This window comes from Orcinus orca, chromosome 11, assembly GCF_937001465.1.
Source record: "Orcinus orca chromosome 11, mOrcOrc1.1, whole genome shotgun sequence".
Classification (NCBI taxonomy): domain Eukaryota; kingdom Metazoa; phylum Chordata; class Mammalia; order Artiodactyla; family Delphinidae; genus Orcinus; species Orcinus orca.
In genome coordinates this window covers 80786214-80804710 of record NC_064569.1, presented here as the reverse complement: position 1 = coordinate 80804710, position 18497 = coordinate 80786214, and the positions used below count along the sequence as shown (strand labels likewise).

At 40.5% G+C, this 18497-nt stretch overlaps 1 protein-coding gene across 16 annotated transcripts in view; it reads left to right on the top strand.

Moving 5' to 3' along the window:
* Positions 1-18497, top strand: part of ANKS1B (ankyrin repeat and sterile alpha motif domain containing 1B) — a 1164750-nt gene that overhangs the window by 855185 nt on the left and 291068 nt on the right. The window lies entirely within an intron of this gene.

The window sequence follows — 18497 nt, the reverse complement described above, 5'->3', positions numbered from 1 at the left end:
CCAACAAGGATTTACAGGTATGCCTTCTGTTTTGAATATATGTCTCTCTGATTCTAGTCAAGCTCTACAATCATTGTCTCTTGAAGTTTTGGTGTGGGAACTAAGAGGACTCTCAGGGTGTTTTACATTATTTCAGAAAAACTTCCAAGCAGTTTCAGGCTTTCCATTTTAGGAAATTTTGTCACTTTAGGATATGAACATGATAACAAATAGGCTCTCATTCTATTCTTTGCTCTTATTCATTTTTAAGGATTAAAGTCATCATTTTTAGTTTTTTATCTCTGTTATGTTTCCTTGTCTCTCTTCCTTAACTGCATATATAAACCCCAAACTTGAAGGGACTTTTTTCTTATTTTATAAGCTGCTGTAATATCAACATTTTATTTTCCAGGGCTTATACCTAATCTTAAATTGTTTGTTTTATTCATACACTTGGCATAGATTTTCTATAAAAACTGGCCAATATATGTTGCCGTGTATTTGAGCCCAAAGAGATCAACCAAATCTGTTTAACTGCTTTTTTTCTTTATAAATTTATTTATTTTATTTATTTTATTTTTGGCTGCGTTGGGTCCCCGTTGCTGTGTGCGGGCTCCCTCCAGTTGCAGCAAGCGGGGGCCACTCCTCGCTGTGGCGCACGGGCCTCTCACTGCGGTGGCCTCTCCCGTTGCGGAGCACAGGCTCTAGGCACGCAGGCTTCAGTAGTTGTGGCTCACAGGCTCAGTAGTTGTGGCTCGCCGGCTCTAGAGCACAGGCTCAGTAGTTGTGGCACACGGGCCCAGTTGCCCCAAGGCATGTGGGATCTTCCCGGACCAGGGCCCGAATCCATGTCCCCTGCATTGGCAGGAGGATTCTTAACCACTGCGCCACCAGGGAAGCCCTGTTTAACTGATTTTGATACTGATCATTTTCTTATTTTAGTTTTACTGCTCTTTTATTTCTAATGGCATAAAGGAATGAAAGAGATGAAAAGATAGCCTAATTATCATGCCTTCATATTTTATTTGGTATCATGAACATTTCTTTTCAAAAGTGAGAAATCATTTAATCTTTCAGAGAATTTCTTAGACTTAAGTTTTATATTCTAGTAACTAAAAAAAAGCATTAATGAACTGAAAGACAAAGCGAATACATTTCTGCTGGTTCAAAAGCACTCTGTTCTAGTCTTTATGATATTTTCTCTCCAAAAGTCCAGTCTCTATGTACTGAATGTCATTAATTATTTTAAATTATGATTAATTAGTAGTAACTAATTATTCTTTGCTTTAAAAGTCTGTCTTAAAAATAATATCTTTTCTGGAACATCTATAAAAACTTTAATCTAAAAATCACTTCAAATGGAGAAAATTCTTGGCTTCTTCTTCTAATTTGCCATCAGCTACTCTTAGCTTTCTGTTCTTATCCTTTCACAAAAGCTTTCATTATTTCAGAAGGAACTCACTATCTCACTAAAAGCCTCTGATTAATTTTGTTGTTAGTCTGAGTGGAAGCAACTGAAACTGTATTGCTTTTTAGTTGCATCAAGGAGATTTTAGTTTTCCACTGAGAACTTGACACTCATTTTATGGCTACTCTTAGCCATTTATTAAAGGGGGATCTTCCACAGATCAAACAAACATGCTTCCAACTAAGTTGCTTTCTAGTCAATGAGAAATATCTCTATGTAACAGCTGAATAACAGCGCTCTGCACTGAAGAATGAATACTTTGGATAGATAGCACATGAGTCACTCAACTAGCATTACCAGTAATCCCTCATTGAAAAGAACAGATTCCAATAGAACTATATTATAAAATGTTTTCATTGAAGCAAGGATCATTAAAGTAAGACTATATGTCTCTCAAAATTCAAGTACTGAGGCTAACATTTAAGGTGTGGGCTTGGACCCACACTTTTCCCCAGTGCTATGTGTACCAGCATCCTAGAGATGCCCGTTCAGTCACTGTGGTCAGGCCTTGTGAATGACTGCAGTGACTGCAGGGCAGTGATGCCGTAAGGCCCCATGTTTAATGCCAAGGCTCAGGGCATTAAATCACTACCCACAGGGCTAACCAGCCTTGAGCTGGGACAGAACAATGGCCTTTTCCACCCATACTAACTCTTTTTTGTTTGTTTGTTTTGTTTTTCAGTTCTAGAATTCCATTTGGTTCTTTTTTTTTTTTAACATCTTTATTGGAGTATAATTGCTTTACAATGTGTTAGTTTCTGCTGTGTAACAAAGTGAATCAGCTATATGTATACATATATCTCCATATCCCCTCCCTCTTGCATCTCCCTCCCAGTTATTTGTAGTGAGGTGGATGGACCTAGAGTCTGTCCACCCATAGTAACTCTTTTTTTCTTTTTTTTGGCTGCATTGGGTCTTTGTTGCCATACGCGGGCTTTCTCTAGTTGCGGCAAGCGGTGGCTGCTCTTCGTTGCGGTGTGCGGGCTTCTCATTGCGGTGGCTTCTCGTGTTGCGGAGCATGGGCTCTAGGCGTGCAGGCTTCAGTAGTTGTGGTGCACAGGCTCAGTAGTTGTGGCTCGTGGGCTCTAGAGCACAGGCTCAGTAGTTGTGGCACACGGGCTTAGTTGCTCCGTGGCATGTGGGATCTTCCTGGACCAGGGCTCGAACCCGTGTCCCCTGCATTGGCAGGCAGATTCTTAACCACTGCACCACGAGGGAAGCCCCACCCTTACTAACTCTTGAAGGTACTTTTGCTGTAATACAATCTGACTCCAATCTGGAGAGAAGTACCTGTCACAAGCATTATATCAGAATCGGAAAATATAGTCATTGTGTTTTAGACCTTGAGGCCAAATTCCTTGGGCCTGGAGTACAACATCTGCATCTAATACCAACCCAGTATATTTTCCTTAAAGTGAACTGATGGAATTTAAAGTTTGTGATGAATTTATGGGCAAATTCACACTCTTGAGGAGGCTTTGCAAGTCATTTAACTCCATAAATATACTTATTATGGACAAACTATCTGTACCTTTAGACTTGGAAATCAGAGAACAAAATTTTTACACCCTTTAGATCTGCTACAGAGTAGTTCATTTGATGGTTTAGGGCTGTTGGGTTTTAAAATGAGAGATAGGCACCATGTATACCTCCTGGCTGACGATGCTTTCGACTGGTCTCAAATTCAAGACTTCATTTATCCCGACTAGTGAGGGAAAGTATCCAAGTGTAAGATAACCTCATATATAATATATGGGCCCAGCAATTCTGTATTAAGTACTCATAATTTATTTTTTACAGCCAGAAAGGAATGTACGGTCACTTTGATTTAGAGCAAAGCCTTTTAGGGCAAGTCCCATCTTGAACCTTTGTAATGAGTAGCTAGTTTTAAGGAAACCCAATGGCTCCAATAACTTCTATTCTATGTAGAGTGAAGAGAGAAGTGCAGGTGGAGGCTGTCTTTGATATAGAGGTCTACTGAGGAGAAGAGAGGATGAGAAGACTGACTGCTGATGTAATTACAAATTACTTCCGCATCATTAAATCGTATTGACTAAGCCTCCAATTTCACATGGTATTATTCTTGATATTAAACAACTAATAATACATTCACATTGAGTATAAATTTATTCAAAGTATTTTCATGAAGAAATGAAAACTACACAAAGTTGTGACTTGAAAAGTACGAATACATTTGAAATTGTAATCTTTCCAAAAGTTCCCAAAGATCTTTTTCTTGGTGGAGCACATTAATGCCTTTGAAAAACAAGGTTATTTGAATAACCTAGTAAAGGTTTTAGTCACAAAGCTACCCAAAGTATAGGAATAGGAGAGAGTAGTGGAGATCTCATATCTTTTTTTTTTCCACATCTTTATCGGAGTATAATTGCTTTACATTGTTGTGTTAGTTTCTGCTGTATAACAAAGTGAATCAGCTATACGTATACATATATCCCCACATCCCCTCCCTCTTGCGTCTCCCTCCCACCCTCCCTATCCCACCCCTCTAGGTGATCACAAAGCACCCAGCTGGTCTCCCTGTGCTATGCGGCTGCTTCCCACTAGCTATCTATTTGACATTTGGTAGTGTATATATGTCCATGCCACTGTCTCATTTTGTCCCAGCTTACCCTTCCCCCTCCCCATATCCTCAAGTCCATTCTCTAGTAGGTCTGTGTCTTTATTCCCATCTTGCCCCTAGTTTCTTCATCACCATTTTTTTTTTAGATTCCATATATATGCATTAGCATACGATATTTGTTTTTCTCTTTCTGACGTACTTCACTGTGTATGACAGACCCTAGGTCCATCCACCTCACTACACATAACTCAATTACATTTCTTTTTATGGCTGAATAATATTCCATTGTATATATGTGCCACATCTTCTTTATCCATTCATCTGTCAGTGGACACTTAGGTTGCTTCCATGTCCTGGCTACTGTAAATAGTGCTGCAATGAATATTGTGGTACGTGACTCTTTTTGAATTATGGTTTTCTCCAGATACATGTCCAGGAACGGAATTGTGGGGTCGTATGGTAGTTCTATTTTTATTTTTTTAAGGAACCTCCATACTGTTCTCCATAGTGGCTGTATCAATTTACATTCCCACCAACGTGCAAGAGGGTTCCCTTTTCTCCACACCCTCTCCAGCATTTATTGCTTGTAGATTTTTTGATGATGGCCATTCTGACCGGTGTGACAACTACCTCATTGTAGTTTTGATTTGCATTTCTCTAATGATTAGTGATGTTGAGCATCCTTTCGTGTGTTTGTTGGCAATCTGTGTATCTTCTTTGGAGAAATGTCTATTTACGTCTTCTGCCCATTCTTTGATTGAGTTGTTTGTTTTTTAGATATTGAGCTTCATGAGCTGCTTGTATATTTTGGAGATGAATCCTTTGTCCATTGCTTCGTTGGCAAATATTTTCTCCCATTCTGAGGGTTGTCTTTTCGTCTTGTTTATGGTTTCCTTTGGTGTGCAAAAGCTTTTAAGTTTCATTGGGTCCCATTTGTTTATTTTTGTTTTTATTTCCATTTCTCTAGGAGGTGGGTCAAAAAGGGAGATCTCATATCTTAATAGCAGCATTGTCAGCAGTGGAAATCAAGCATAAACTTTTAAGACATAAGGTATTGCCAGTTTTACAGGCCTGTGTGGTCTAGACTTAGAAAATGAAGTCTTTGCCAATTATTGTTTCCCATATTCCCTAATCTATGCTTCATATTCAGAAGCTGACGTTTCATCAATAGCTCTGTTTTACCCCTGTGTCTGCCATGACCAAGAATAACATATTTAACATTACTTTCACTTTTGTATTGATATTTTAGTGTTGTATGAATATTGAGAGAGATTGTCAGGCAAATGTTTCCCTCTGCAGATGCTAGCTGGGTGAATCTCTAGCCTGAATTATAGTCCTCTCCAAAGGCTTGTTAGAATTAAAAACTAGTTAGCAGTGCATAAGTACATGAATTTTTTTTTTTTTTTTTTTTTACTCAGAAGGTTACTCAGGCCTTCCATATGGTATTACCAAGTTTACACAACACTTTTTACTGCTATTGAAAAATCTCTACAGCTCTGCCAGGGGGAAATTTTAAATAAAAGGGCTACACATTTTCTGCATGAAGTAGGTATGGATAATTATAATCTCCAAGAAATAATCCCTTTCCTAAACAACAACAAAAACGTATTGCAATTATGAAAAACAACATTAATTTATTTTATCACTGTGTACCTACTAAGGGGATTTTGATTAGATGAAATAAATTTGAACACTGTCCAATTTATACATCTGTGAACATCAATGTAGAACACATTATTAATTTCCCATTAGTTTTATCATTCATTTTTTACCAAGGAAATAATTCTAGTCCAGGCTTATGATCTCCTACAATATTGATAATGATAAAAGTACCCGGTGAAGAACAAAATAAAGTTCAGTCTTCAGTACATTCTTAAATCTCTGCTCATAAGTACAGGAATATCTTTAAAAATCCAACTCTGACGGTTGTGTTTTAAATACCTTTGGGTAGAAACAAAATAATTAAGGTAGCAATACCCATATGTGTCCCATGAAAATCCTTTGGGCTTATTTTTATAACAGAAAATTGATGAGCATATCATTTGCTTCTTGCCTAATAGCTGCTGAAACTATACTTACATCACTCTTTTGCGTAGGGCTGTCAGATTTCTTTTTTGTTTTTTCTTTTGCAATGTTGTTGATTCCATTTCTACCTTCCCAGGGAAATTTTGTGATAATCTAATCACTTGGAGATACACTAAGAAACTTTCAAAGTTAACATTCTAATTTTATGTTAAATCTTCAATAGTGTGACTTTATTTGCTTTAAATATAGTAGAAATATAGTCCTATCAGCATCAAATTTAGACTTATTACTTGCTTTGATGTTTTTATTTCATGACCAGAATTATAAAGTCACACTTTTCTCTGCCCTACCCTCATTGCTATAACTGAAATTAAATTTACTCCCAGAAGTTTTTTTGCATTGTGTCTGTGAGTGTGTGTTTGTATATGTGTGTATTGGATAAATGCAAATGATAACTTATAATCCCAACCAAGAAGAATAATCACCAAATTCACAAATTGCAGGGGAGGAATGGGGAGAAGAATATTATAATTCCATTTCCAGACCAATTATTTTAAGTAAAAGGTTATGCTTTCACTATAGGACATTAATAAATGAGAAGAATATTCATATTTCCACACCAGGGAGGCTACATTAGTCAACACTTCAAATGTTAACAACTTTAATCAAAGCCGAAGGCTTTAACTAAATAACTGGATATTAGTGTTCAAGTGTAGAGCAAACTTTATGTACGACCTGTGGATTTAAGCATTTTATTTACACTCATAGACGGTACAGCTGGCTCTTCACAAGCCTTCGGGACAGCTAGACACCGCCTCTGGGCTTCAGACTTTTTCAGACACTATGTGTCAGGTAAAGCCCCTGGACTCTACCGCCCACACTCACTGCATCTAAATTGCAAGCTCTTCGCAGGACTCTCCAGAGGCTTGCCTCACTTGGCCCAAGTTTTGGAAGAAGCACCCTTCTACGTTCCTCATATGAGATGAACAATCCTCTTCCAAATAAATACTCACTTTCAAGTGATTTTTAGCCCTTTCACATATGGCATGGAGATTGATGATGGGCTAAGGCTGGTATTATTGATTCCACTATCTTTCAGCATGTTTTGCGTATCTGCACCTATCATGCTGCTCTCAACTTTGGAGCATTGACCTAAAATGAGATAAAGTTACATCACAATAAAATGCACTTAAACACTAAAACTTCATTGGAAGGAATATAGCTTTTCTTTTGCATTTAAAGTGAATTTGCATTCTTACAGTGCCTTGGGGTTAATATTATTGAATAAGCACTGCTAAGTGTTGATACTGGAATTAGTAAACACACACACACACACACACACACACACACACACAATGAAAGTAAACAAGACATTTGGCCCTGAAGAGACAGTCTAGACACTCAGCAACAAATTAATTTCATGAATAACTGAAACCCTCTGATTATAGCTATTAATGACCCATCTCTGTGCAAAAAAGAAAATCATGTTCTGAGTATCTAGAAATTTCTACCTTAAAAAAGTTATTTTAGTAGACACCGTTGTTTTTTCCCCACCCAGATTTCATTCACTCTTCTCCTGATTAAAATAGTAGCATTTCAAATTTCCTCTGAAGAAGCCACGTACACCCTTCCACATTCCATGCCTGAACATACTACCCAGATCTAAGCCAAGCTCAGCATTCCAGCCTTTTCTCCCATTCCCACAGGCTACAAAGTATTCTTCATCAGGACCCTTATAGCATATGACAGGATTTTCTTCCTTTTAAGGCTGAATGTATATACCACATTTTCTTTAGCCATTCATCTGTTGATAGACATTTAGGTACCTTCTACTCCTTGGCCATTATGGATAATGCTGCAATGAACATCAGTGTACAGACATCTCCGTGAGATCCTATTTTCAATTCTTTTGGATATATACCTAAAAGTAGGATTGCTAGATCATATGGTAATCCTGTTTTTAAATATTTGAGGAACCTCTAAATTGTTTTCCCTGTTGGCTGCATCATGGTCATTATTTCTTAAAATGTTGTTTTCTGCCTGGCCTTCTCTCTCCTCTCCTTTGGAAACTTCCATCACATGTATATTAGGCCATTTAAAGTTGGGCCACAACTCACCAATACTCTACTTATTTTTTTTCATTATTTTTTCTCTCTGTGATTCATTTGGATAGTTTCTATTGCCGTGTCAAGTTCACTTATCTTTTCTTCTTATGATACCTAATCTGCCATTATTAACATCCAGTGTACTTTTAATCTCAGAGATTATAGTTTTCAGCTCCAGAAGTTAGACTTCAGTCTTTATTTTTCAGGTCTCTGTTTAACATTCTCAGTCTTTTCTCTAACTTGTTGAACATAAGGAATGTGGTTATAATAACTGTTTTAATGCCCTTGCCTTCTAACATCTGTGTTGGTTTGGGGTCAGTTTCAGTTGATTGATTCTTCTCCTCAGTGTTCTTGGCATGCCTGGTAACTTGTATTGCATGCCAGGCGTCAACACATTTTACCTTGTTAGGTACTGGATGTTTTTGTATTCCTATAAATATTCTTGAGCTCCATTATCAGACACAGAGAAGCTCCTTGGATATATTTTGATCCTTTCAGGTCTTACTTTTAAGATTTGTTAGGCAAAACCAGAGCATCAGTTAGTCTATGACTTATTCTTTGCACTACTGAGGCAAGATGCTTCCGAGTATTCTAACAATGCCCTGTGAATTTCCAGGTTTCCCGGTCTGAATAGTGCAGACTACTATCAGCCCTGTTTGAGCTCTACATACTACTTCCACTAATCTTTTCTGGCATTTTTTTTTTTAATCTGGCCTCAGATAGTTTCCTCATATGCATGTGCTGGTCAGCCCTCTGTCCTCTCTAGTACTCTATACAGAAAAGTCTAGCCACTTTAGTCTCCCTAGACTCTCACCTCCGTCTTCTCAATTCAAAGAGTCTTCCAGACTCCCTGGCTTCTTCTTCCCTGCATAATGGCCTGAGAATTCTCTCAAGGTGGTAAACTAGGACAATTTTAGGGTTCACTCTGTTTCTCATCTCTCAGATATCAATTTCCTTCATTGCTTCATTCCAAAAGTAGTGTTTCATAGATTTTGTCTCCATTTTCAGTTTCAGGTGAGAGCAGGGGCATTGGGGAGGTGGGGGGGAGATAAATCCAATCCTTGTTAATCCAGAAGCCCCAGTGCATGCTACTTACATTAATCCCTGTAGGCTAGGGCCCCATACCTAAACAACTGAGTCAAAACCTTTGGTGGTGGAATCTGGGCATTGGGAGTGTTTTAAAAGCTCCCCAGGTGATTTTAATGTGTAGCCTGGGTTGAAAACCACTGCTGTAGTCAGTGGGGAGCCATTAAAAGGATTTTAATCAGGAGAATGACATGATCAGAAGCAGTAGGCTGGGGCCAGAAGCCGACACACGTAAGAAGGAAGGGCTGACTGCGAGGGAAATAGGAGCTGAGTCAGCCGATTCTGCTCTGCAGCTATTTCTAGCCATGAATGTATTAGGCATGACAGCAGTAAAACCTGTGTGCCTCCTTAGAACCTGAGGGTGTCCCTGAATTTGGAGTCCATAAATATAGAGTCAATTTCCATCATCATAACCCTATGTATCTAGAAGAGGGCAAATTACAGTCAGTATTCAAGGGAGGCAAGGACAAATACAATACCTTTCAGAAATGCCTTTCAATAGTGGCTAAAATTGTTTCAGTTTGACCCTTAAAAGGCAAAGCCTTGGTTATCTGAAAATGTTACTTACTGTTTATAAAGTAAATGGTAGGACAGACTGTGTGTGTCAGTGTTTCAAATGCACCCTCTCTTCTTTCATCTTTATTTTAGAATCAGGTCACTTGACTTTGAATCCTATATCTGCCACTCAGTATGTGACATTAAAAAAGTCACTTATCAACTCTTGGTCTCAGTTTCTCCTTTTTAAATAGAAGATAATAATATCTGCTCCGCTGGCTTCATAGGTTTCCTGTGAGACTTCAAATCACATGAGAGTTTTTATTATCCATCCCGTTCTCTTCTCTCCCTGTTCTATTTTTCTTTTGCCTCTATTTTTTTCTTTCTCTCTCTTCCAGCATTAGGCTGGGAGCTGGCCAGCTCCCTTGGAGCATGCTTTCACAGCTTAGCTGCCATTTGCTTCTCGCTGTCAGTACTCACTCGTGTTAGAACACAGACAGCCGCCCTGTTTATTGTGCAGACTGTGGCCTCTAGAAATCACTGCTCAACCTCTCTCTTCCACCACTCCCAACTCCAACCCCTTCCCTCTGCCTTAGCCTCTCAGTCTCCCAGCACTGCTTAGTGCTGCTCAGAATATTTCCACTCCTGGAGTGGGTGAATGTGACAGGAATGACTCTGAGCTTTGTGTAGGAGCTGCAGGATAAAGCTGCAGAGAGCCTTCCCCATCCCACCTTTTTTTTTTTCTGACTATGCTTAGGTATGGAATTGCTAGTGTCCTTTTTCCCCCAACTACATAGCATTGGTCCTTGACTCTCAGCCACCCAGTTCTATTTATTCTTGAAACAAACAACCTTGGGGCAGAGCAGGGTAGTGGCTCAGAGGATAGGGATGTACTTATTCTCAACCTATCATCCATAATCTTAAACCCTTCTAGAATCTATTCCAAAGCTTCAGTTTGACAATCCATAAGAGTGGGCACTTCTGACTGTGTTTTGAAGTAGTTCAGTATCTCCTTTACGTTGAAACTGCTCCATTTCCATATATAGTATCATTAATTATAATAAAGTCAGTTAATTTTTTATTCTGTATTTTGCTCAGATTTCTAATATGACATGAAGACTTTTGTTTCTTTAACTCTTTTCTGGAGATATTTAGGGCAGAGCCTGTTGCTAAGGAGATTCATTTGCATTGCAGTTAAATAGGTAAATACTGTAAACTGGCTCTGTGCTTTTTAGGAGCTTTGAGAGGGGGAATATTCTAATGAATTATTCTACAGTGTAGAAAATAAAAAAGGAAAAAGCCCTGTGCAAAATGCAAATGCAACACTTTTCATGCTATCCAGATGGAGAAATGCTTTGGGTCTTCCTTGGGAGAAGATCTGAGATCATACTGAAGAGATAAGCCTCTACCTCCTGAGATGAAAGGAAAGCCAAAGAGGTCTTTTTGTTAGAAGAAAACTGTTTAGAATTTTGAAGCCTGACATACAAGCTGCCATGGAAGAGATTGACAATAAACATAAACACTCAGAGTAAATCATAAAGGTTAATTTATCACCAAAGTAAGTATACAAGATTAATGTTAGAATCTACCCATTATAATAATAATTCAAAGCCAGGGAGAAGAGAGATGAGATAGGTGATTTTGTAGGATTTACATCTGCTTTAAAGATGTTTAAGGTTGATTTAGAATTTAAGTTTAGGTATTTTAATAAATAGATATATTATGTTAAATTAGCTATCTGTGGTCTCAAATTTTTTTTGAACTCAAGCAAAGAGCTATTAACTTGAACTTGAAAGCATGTAAATTCCTTACTGTACAGACCTTATATCTGGCACCCTGCCGCCACCTGGTGGCGGCATACCTAAAGTACAGGGCCAGTGACTAAATCTAAAACAGTTTCTTAAATGCAGAAACTCGCTGCAAAACAGAAATTATTCAGTGCCAGTTTTATATCAATTCATTTTTCTAATATTATTATAATGAAACATGAACCAGAAGAGTTTTATTCTTGTAGGCATCAAACACCAAATTCAAGCACCATGTATCTAAAATTGTTTAACAAAATGGGAAAAACCCTCTACTGTGCATTCCACCAATTAAACTAGTTTGGGATAACAGTGCCCTTTTAAATGTGTGTGCGTGTTTGTGTGTGTGTGTGTGTGTGTGTGTGTGTGTTGCATAAACATATATATATATTCTCTAGTAGAGTCTTTCTTAATTTTGTATTAATTGCTTAGGGGGGATAATTAGATTTCCTAAAACTTGAATAGGATCATTACCTTTTTAAAAATTCTACTTCATAGAAGCTGTGGGGAAAAAATGTAATAAGCATTTTACAGTCCTTACCCTCAAAAGAACTTCCAGGCTAATGGAGAAGATAACCATTTACATTGGCTGTAAGAAGAGTAGTATTTAGGGGAGCTAAGTATAAAAGTGGTCTTTGCATCCCAAATTGAAACACAGGGTCTCTTCCTGATTAGGGGATGGAGGTGGGCAGGAGAAAAATAAGGTGAGGTGGAGGAACCAGTAGAGTAAAAGGCAAGCAGCAGTGGTAAAAGCACAGGGTCTAAAAAGAGGCTTCCGGGCTTTGACTCCCAACTATTTCTTATCATTTTACCATCTTGGGCAAGTCACTTAACTTTCTCTAAGCTTAAATTTCCTTGCATCTAAATTTTGTGTAATAACATTATCTATCTTCTAGATAATAGTGTTGTCAGGATTAGATAAAGTAATGTAGTAAAGCATTTTGCACAATGCTTTGCAAGTAGAAAGCACTCAATTTTTGTTGAATGGAGGCGAAATGGAGGGGCAGCTTCCAAGTGCCTAAAATTTACGGGAAGCATTATCCATTATCCATTGCCACAGCAGTGCTGTGCAACAAACTGTCTGAAAATGCAGTGGCTTAAAGCAATAAGCATTTGTTTCACTCACGAGTCTGTGGGTCAGTAATTTAGGCTGGACTTGGCTGGAAATTTTTTCTGATCCCAGCTGGCTCCCTCACATCAGGCAGGTGCCTCTGATCTGCTGGAGTATGAGCGTCAACTCACCTGGGATGGTCTCAGCTGAGACAAGTGGGGCAGCTCGGCTCTACTTCTTGTACCCCATCCTCTAACATACTCTCCCAGGCACATCCTATAGCAAAGAGAGAAACAAAAACGTGCAAGCACGTTTTCAGGCCTCCACTTGCCTCATATCTGCCAACAATTGGCCAAAGGAAGCTATGGGACCAACTGAGAATTAAGTTGAAAGGGGAGGATATATTTCACCTCTTGGTACAGTAAGCCGAAATGCACACAGTACATGCCTTGGATGCAAGTCAGATGAAAAATTAAGACCATTAGTTCGATCAGTCCACCACAAAAGAGAAGTTTTGATTAGAAAAAAGAAGAGAGCATTTTAGAATTCTGGATGATCTTATTGTTTCTAAGACTCCAATCAGAATATGTGAAATCAAAACGGTCTCAGAAAATCTGAAATGATTAGTGGGGCCCACAGGGGAAAAAAAAGATTTGGATAGGGCTTAAATGTATGGAGAATTTGTGGACAACCAACATTCAACAACTAGAGTATAATAACTTAGATGAAAAACACACTATGATAATGGATTTGCTAGAGCTATAAGAAGCTGAAAATTGTTGAATTAATTGACCATCAAACAAAATTATTTTTAAAAATTAAATACTGAAGTATTCGTCTAACGGAGAATCAATTTCTTGCCTTGCTCAGACACTTGTTGCACACTGACCCTTTGTTCAAAGTGGGAATGCAACAGATACTTTCTTAATTGAATGTGGTTCCGTAGGTAGCTGACGCCTCTAGACAGTCACAGGGAATAACAGCAACAATAGCAATAATAGGAGTTTTTGTACCTCTGTCTTCCCCGTCATTAAAAGTCAATCTTGCTCAAGATTTTGTCCTTAGATCTCCTTTCCCCAGTGCTGTGCTCTTGGACGGTATCACCTACGAAAAGCTTCGATTGGCACCTTCAAGTATTGATAGATGGCCGCCAAGTACACGTCTGCGGCTTTATTCTGGAGGTCCGGGTTTTCCGTTCACACAACCTCTCAGGTTTATTATCCGCCTTCTCGCTCTCAGTGAAGAAGGGGCGCTATGGAGTCATGGAGGAGACTGTGGGCTCTGGTGCTAAACTGCTAGGATTTGCATCCTGGCTCTGCCTTTATTACCATGATTGTTAACCACTATGAACTCCATCTGGGTATGGATGTATTTTGTTCACTCCTGTATCCCCAGCTCCTAGAACAGTGCCTCACACACAGTAGGTGGCAAATAAATATTTGCTGACTGGCCTAAGGTTGCTTATGTGTAAAGCAATGTGCTTAAAATATATTGCGATATTTCATCTCACCTTAATGCGATCAGATGCTCACTGTTGCCAACCCCATTTTACAGGTTGCAACGGATTGAGTGTTTGTGCCCCCGCAGATTCATATCTTGAACTCTTAATCCCAATATGATGGTATTTGTAGGCAGGTCCTTTGGGAGGTAATTAGATCGTGAGGGCAGCGCCCTCATGAATGGGATTAGGGTCCTAATAAAAAGAAACCAAAGAACTAGCTTGCTGTCTCCATCGTGTGAGGACACAGCAAGAAGCCAGCCATCTGCAACTCAAAAGAGGGCCCTTACCAGAACCCGACCACGCTGCACCCTGATCTCAGCCATCCAGCCTCCAGAACTGTACGAAATTAATTTCTGTTGTTTATGCCACCCAGTTTATGGTAATTTGTTATAGTAGCCTGAGCTGACTAAAACACAGATGAAGTGCTGTCGGAAAAGAACTGGTTGAGGTTTGTTGAAAAAAGCCACCAGTCCTTCCTATTTCACATTCACAAGTGTCCCGTACCCTGAAAGGAGTTGGACGAGGCTGGTCTTGAAACGGAGACATACCTAACAACAGAATGAGCACCCACAATTTTTTCTCTCGTGTTCTCAGCCTTACAGAGAAATTTTCCAGCAGCGTTAGCCACGGTGGCTGCCTGAGGCAGCTTCGTTTCTTCCTAGTGGCGGCCGCTGGGGAACACATGTGGCTCAAGATGAACAGGAGTGCGGTTTCTTTTTTTTAAATAAATTTACTTATTATTTTTTTTTTATTTATTTATTTTTGGCTGCGTTGGGTCTTCGTTGCTGCACGTGGGCTTTCTCTAGTTGCGGTGAGCGGGGGCTACTCTTGGTTGTGGTGCGCGGGCTTCTCATTGCAGTGGCTTCTCTTGTTGTGGAGCACAGAATTTAGGCACACGGGCTTCAGTAATTGCGGCATGCGGGCTCAGTAGTTGTGGCTCACGGGCTCTAGACCGCAGGCTCAGTAGTTGTGGAGCATGGGCTTAGTTGCTCCGCAGCATGTGGGATCTTCCCAGACCAGGGCTCGAACCCATGTCCCCTGCACTGGCAGGCGGATTCTTAACCACTGCGCCACCAGGGAAGCCCAGGAGTGTGGTTTCTGATCATTCACCTGCTGTAAATAATCTGCATCACCACCACATGCACCTGCGGACACACACATGCCTGGGGGAGGGGGGAGTGTTTTACCACCTACCAAATGCCAAAAATTAATTACCAACTTCCCTTCAGAAATTGTACTCAAGAGGGAGGAAAGGCTGTGCCTCGACCTAGTTCACGCATTGGTCCTTGGAAGCCTAGAGAGGTAAGATGAGGTGGAAAGACTCCAAGTAAGCAAGCCAACCCCAGGTGGTACCCTTTCCCCCACAATTTCCCCCAAAGAGGTAAACAGATCGCCCCTCACATGTGTGTCTCCATGAGACTGGCTGCAGCAGAGAAGAGCAGGTTATGATGTGAAAGCCACCTGAGAGAGCTAAACCTATCAGTCATTCTCACCTATTGTGAGCTACTGTGATCAGAATATCAGCTGACATATAACCTCACCCAGAAGGGTAGGATTTGGAGCTTTGAATATAGAGAAAGAGAGGAGGGGGATTTAGGACAAACTTAGAAATACAGAAAAGCACCAGAGGGAAAGCAAGCTTGGGTGGCAAAGTGAAAAGAGACTGGGCATAGGGTTAGATGAGCCAAATTCAAGTGTTGCTTCCTTAATGCTTCTGGGGCAAGACACTTAACCTTTGTAACAGGCCTTATGTTTGTTTTGATTCATCCTCATCACCCCCATCCCTGCCAGACACCAAACTCCTTGAGGTTCTGACCTCAGAAGGCTCAAACTGTATACCCATCCCCCGCACCCTATACAAAGTGAGTGCTAAACAATATTCACTGGTTGAATTTCTGCCAGGGAAGAGCGGGGAAAGATACAGAAGAAGCCACAGGAGGCAAGGTGGTCAGAGTCAAGCTTTACCTCCTTGACAGTGGAGGGCCTGGGAGAGGCAGCCATTTCTGTGACCTGCCCCCCATCTCAGTGCCACCTCTGGGTGCTGCCATCAGCTGCAGATGCCTGGCATGTTGGGTAAAGATGCTTGAGTTGAAAGGCAAACTACACAATATAAGCATTTGTAGGGCCTCAGTGTGTCTAGAAGATGTATAACTGAGGGTCTGACATATAAAGAAGTACATGCAGTATTTATTTTAGATGAAAATACGTATTGAACACCTACTATATGCCAGGCACTGTTCTAAGCTCTAGAAATAGAGGGGAGAGCAAAACAAAAGTGACAGAGTCCCTGCTTTCGTGGAGCTTACATTCTAGAGAGGGAGGCAGACAATAAGCAGATAACAAAACAAGTCAATGATATGACGTCAGATGGCGGCACATACTATGAAGAATCCTAAAGCAGGGTGAGAGGACAGAAAGTGACTAGATTTAAGGATGGTGGTCAGAAATGGCTTCTTTGAGGGAGTGTTACTTGGGAAGAAATCCGAACGAAATGTGAGAATAAGCCTTGCAAAGGTCAGCATTCCAGGCTGAGGGAACATCAAATGCAAACACCCTGGGCAGGATCATGCTTAGCCTGTTTGAGGAGCAGTGATGAAGCCAGCATGACTGTAAGAGCACGAGCAAGGGGCAAGGCTGGTAGAAGATGTCAGAGAGATGGCTGAGGACCAGGTAGTGTGGGTCATGGCTATGTATTCTAAGAGTGAGTGGAAGCCATCGGAGAGGGTTTGAGAAAGGGTGTGTGACATGGTTTGGTTTATGTTTAAAGGCTCACTTTCTGTGCTGTGGGACGAACAGACCCTCAGGGGAAGTTAGGGGCTCTGACAGGGATGATGAGAGTGAAAATCTAGCTGAGAGACTTTCCCAGTAGTCGAGGCAAGAGATGATGGTGCCTTGTGCTAAAGTGGTTGTGGTGAAGCAGGTGAAGCAGAATACTCAATGAAGACAGAGCTGATGACTTAGGTATTGATTGTAGGAGAAATGACAGGAGTTGAGGATAACTCAGAGGCTTTGGTCTGAACTATTTCTTGAGATCGGGAATATTTGGGAGGAGATGTCAAGAGTTCTGTTGAACATGTAACTCTGAACTCCCTATAGGCCACACATTCGAAGCAGAAATGTCTAGAGAATTCCCTGTGGGTCCAGTGGTTAGGATTCTGGGCTTTCACTGCGGAGGGCCGGGTTCAATCTCAGGTCAGGAAACTAGGATCCCACAAGCCTGGCAACTCGGCCAAAAAAAAAAAAAAAGAAATGTCTAGAAGCAATTATACATGTATAGGAGTATGTAGCACATCAGCTTTTCTTTTCTTTTGAAATAAATATTTTTGATCTACACCTGAGAAAAACCAAAGTGTGGCCAAAGAAACGTTTCTGCACACTGCACCCTACTTAAGGCTCCACTGTCATGCAGAAGTTTTTCCTCTTTAGAACCTGCTATTACAGCAAACATTCAGCCTGCGGTTTGGGCAGAGTGGTGTGCCCTTTTTCCACCAACACTCACCAGGCAGCATGTCCTCAGCTATTGATCTGCTATTTGTCAAAGAACTCAACTACACCTTTTTTTTTTTTTGGCTGCATTGGACCTTCGTTGCTGCTACGCGGGCTTTCTCTAGTTGCGGTGAGTGGGGGCTACTCTTCGTTTTGGTGCACGGGCTTCTCAATGCAGTGGCTTCTCTCATTGCAGAGCACAGGCTCTAGGCGCACAGGCTTCAGCAGTTGTGACACGTGGGCTCAGTAGTTGTGGCGCAAGGGCTTAGTTGCTCCATGGCATGTGGGATCTTCCTGGACCAGGGCTCGAACCCGTGTCCCCTGCATTGGCAGATTCTTAAACACTGCGCCACCAGGGAAGCCCTCGACTACATCTTTAAGACGGTATTCTTGAGTAGAAATAGGAGAATGACTATGAACTCTAAAAAAAATCGGTACCGGCTTTACACATAGTGATTGACAACCTGCCCGCAGCAGGGCTGTGAATTATTTCGTAGCTTTCCACCTGACTCTCTTCCCAGTCTGCCTGCTCACACTGATCTGAGAACACCTTAAAGGAAAAAAACCTCAGGGCCACTAGTCCTGACTTTTCAAAATCAGACATTAAGACATAATGACCTTCTTAAATAGAATTTTAAGTAATTGCCTTAGCGTCTTATTTTTCATTAAGACCATTTACTTCACGATCATCTCTCTATGCTTCATATTTATCTAAGTATTTAGATGCTTTTGACTAAATTCAGCTCAGTAACCAAGGGGATCAGGTTGCCGTAAGAACATTTTGTTCAGTCTGCCACAGGTGTGAGGCACATGGTGCATTATAAGTTTTCAAGTGGCCAGACCTGTGGCAATGTGTACGTGGCCTACAAGACATTCTGAAGATAATGGGGTAAATGGGTTCTGGTATTTACATAG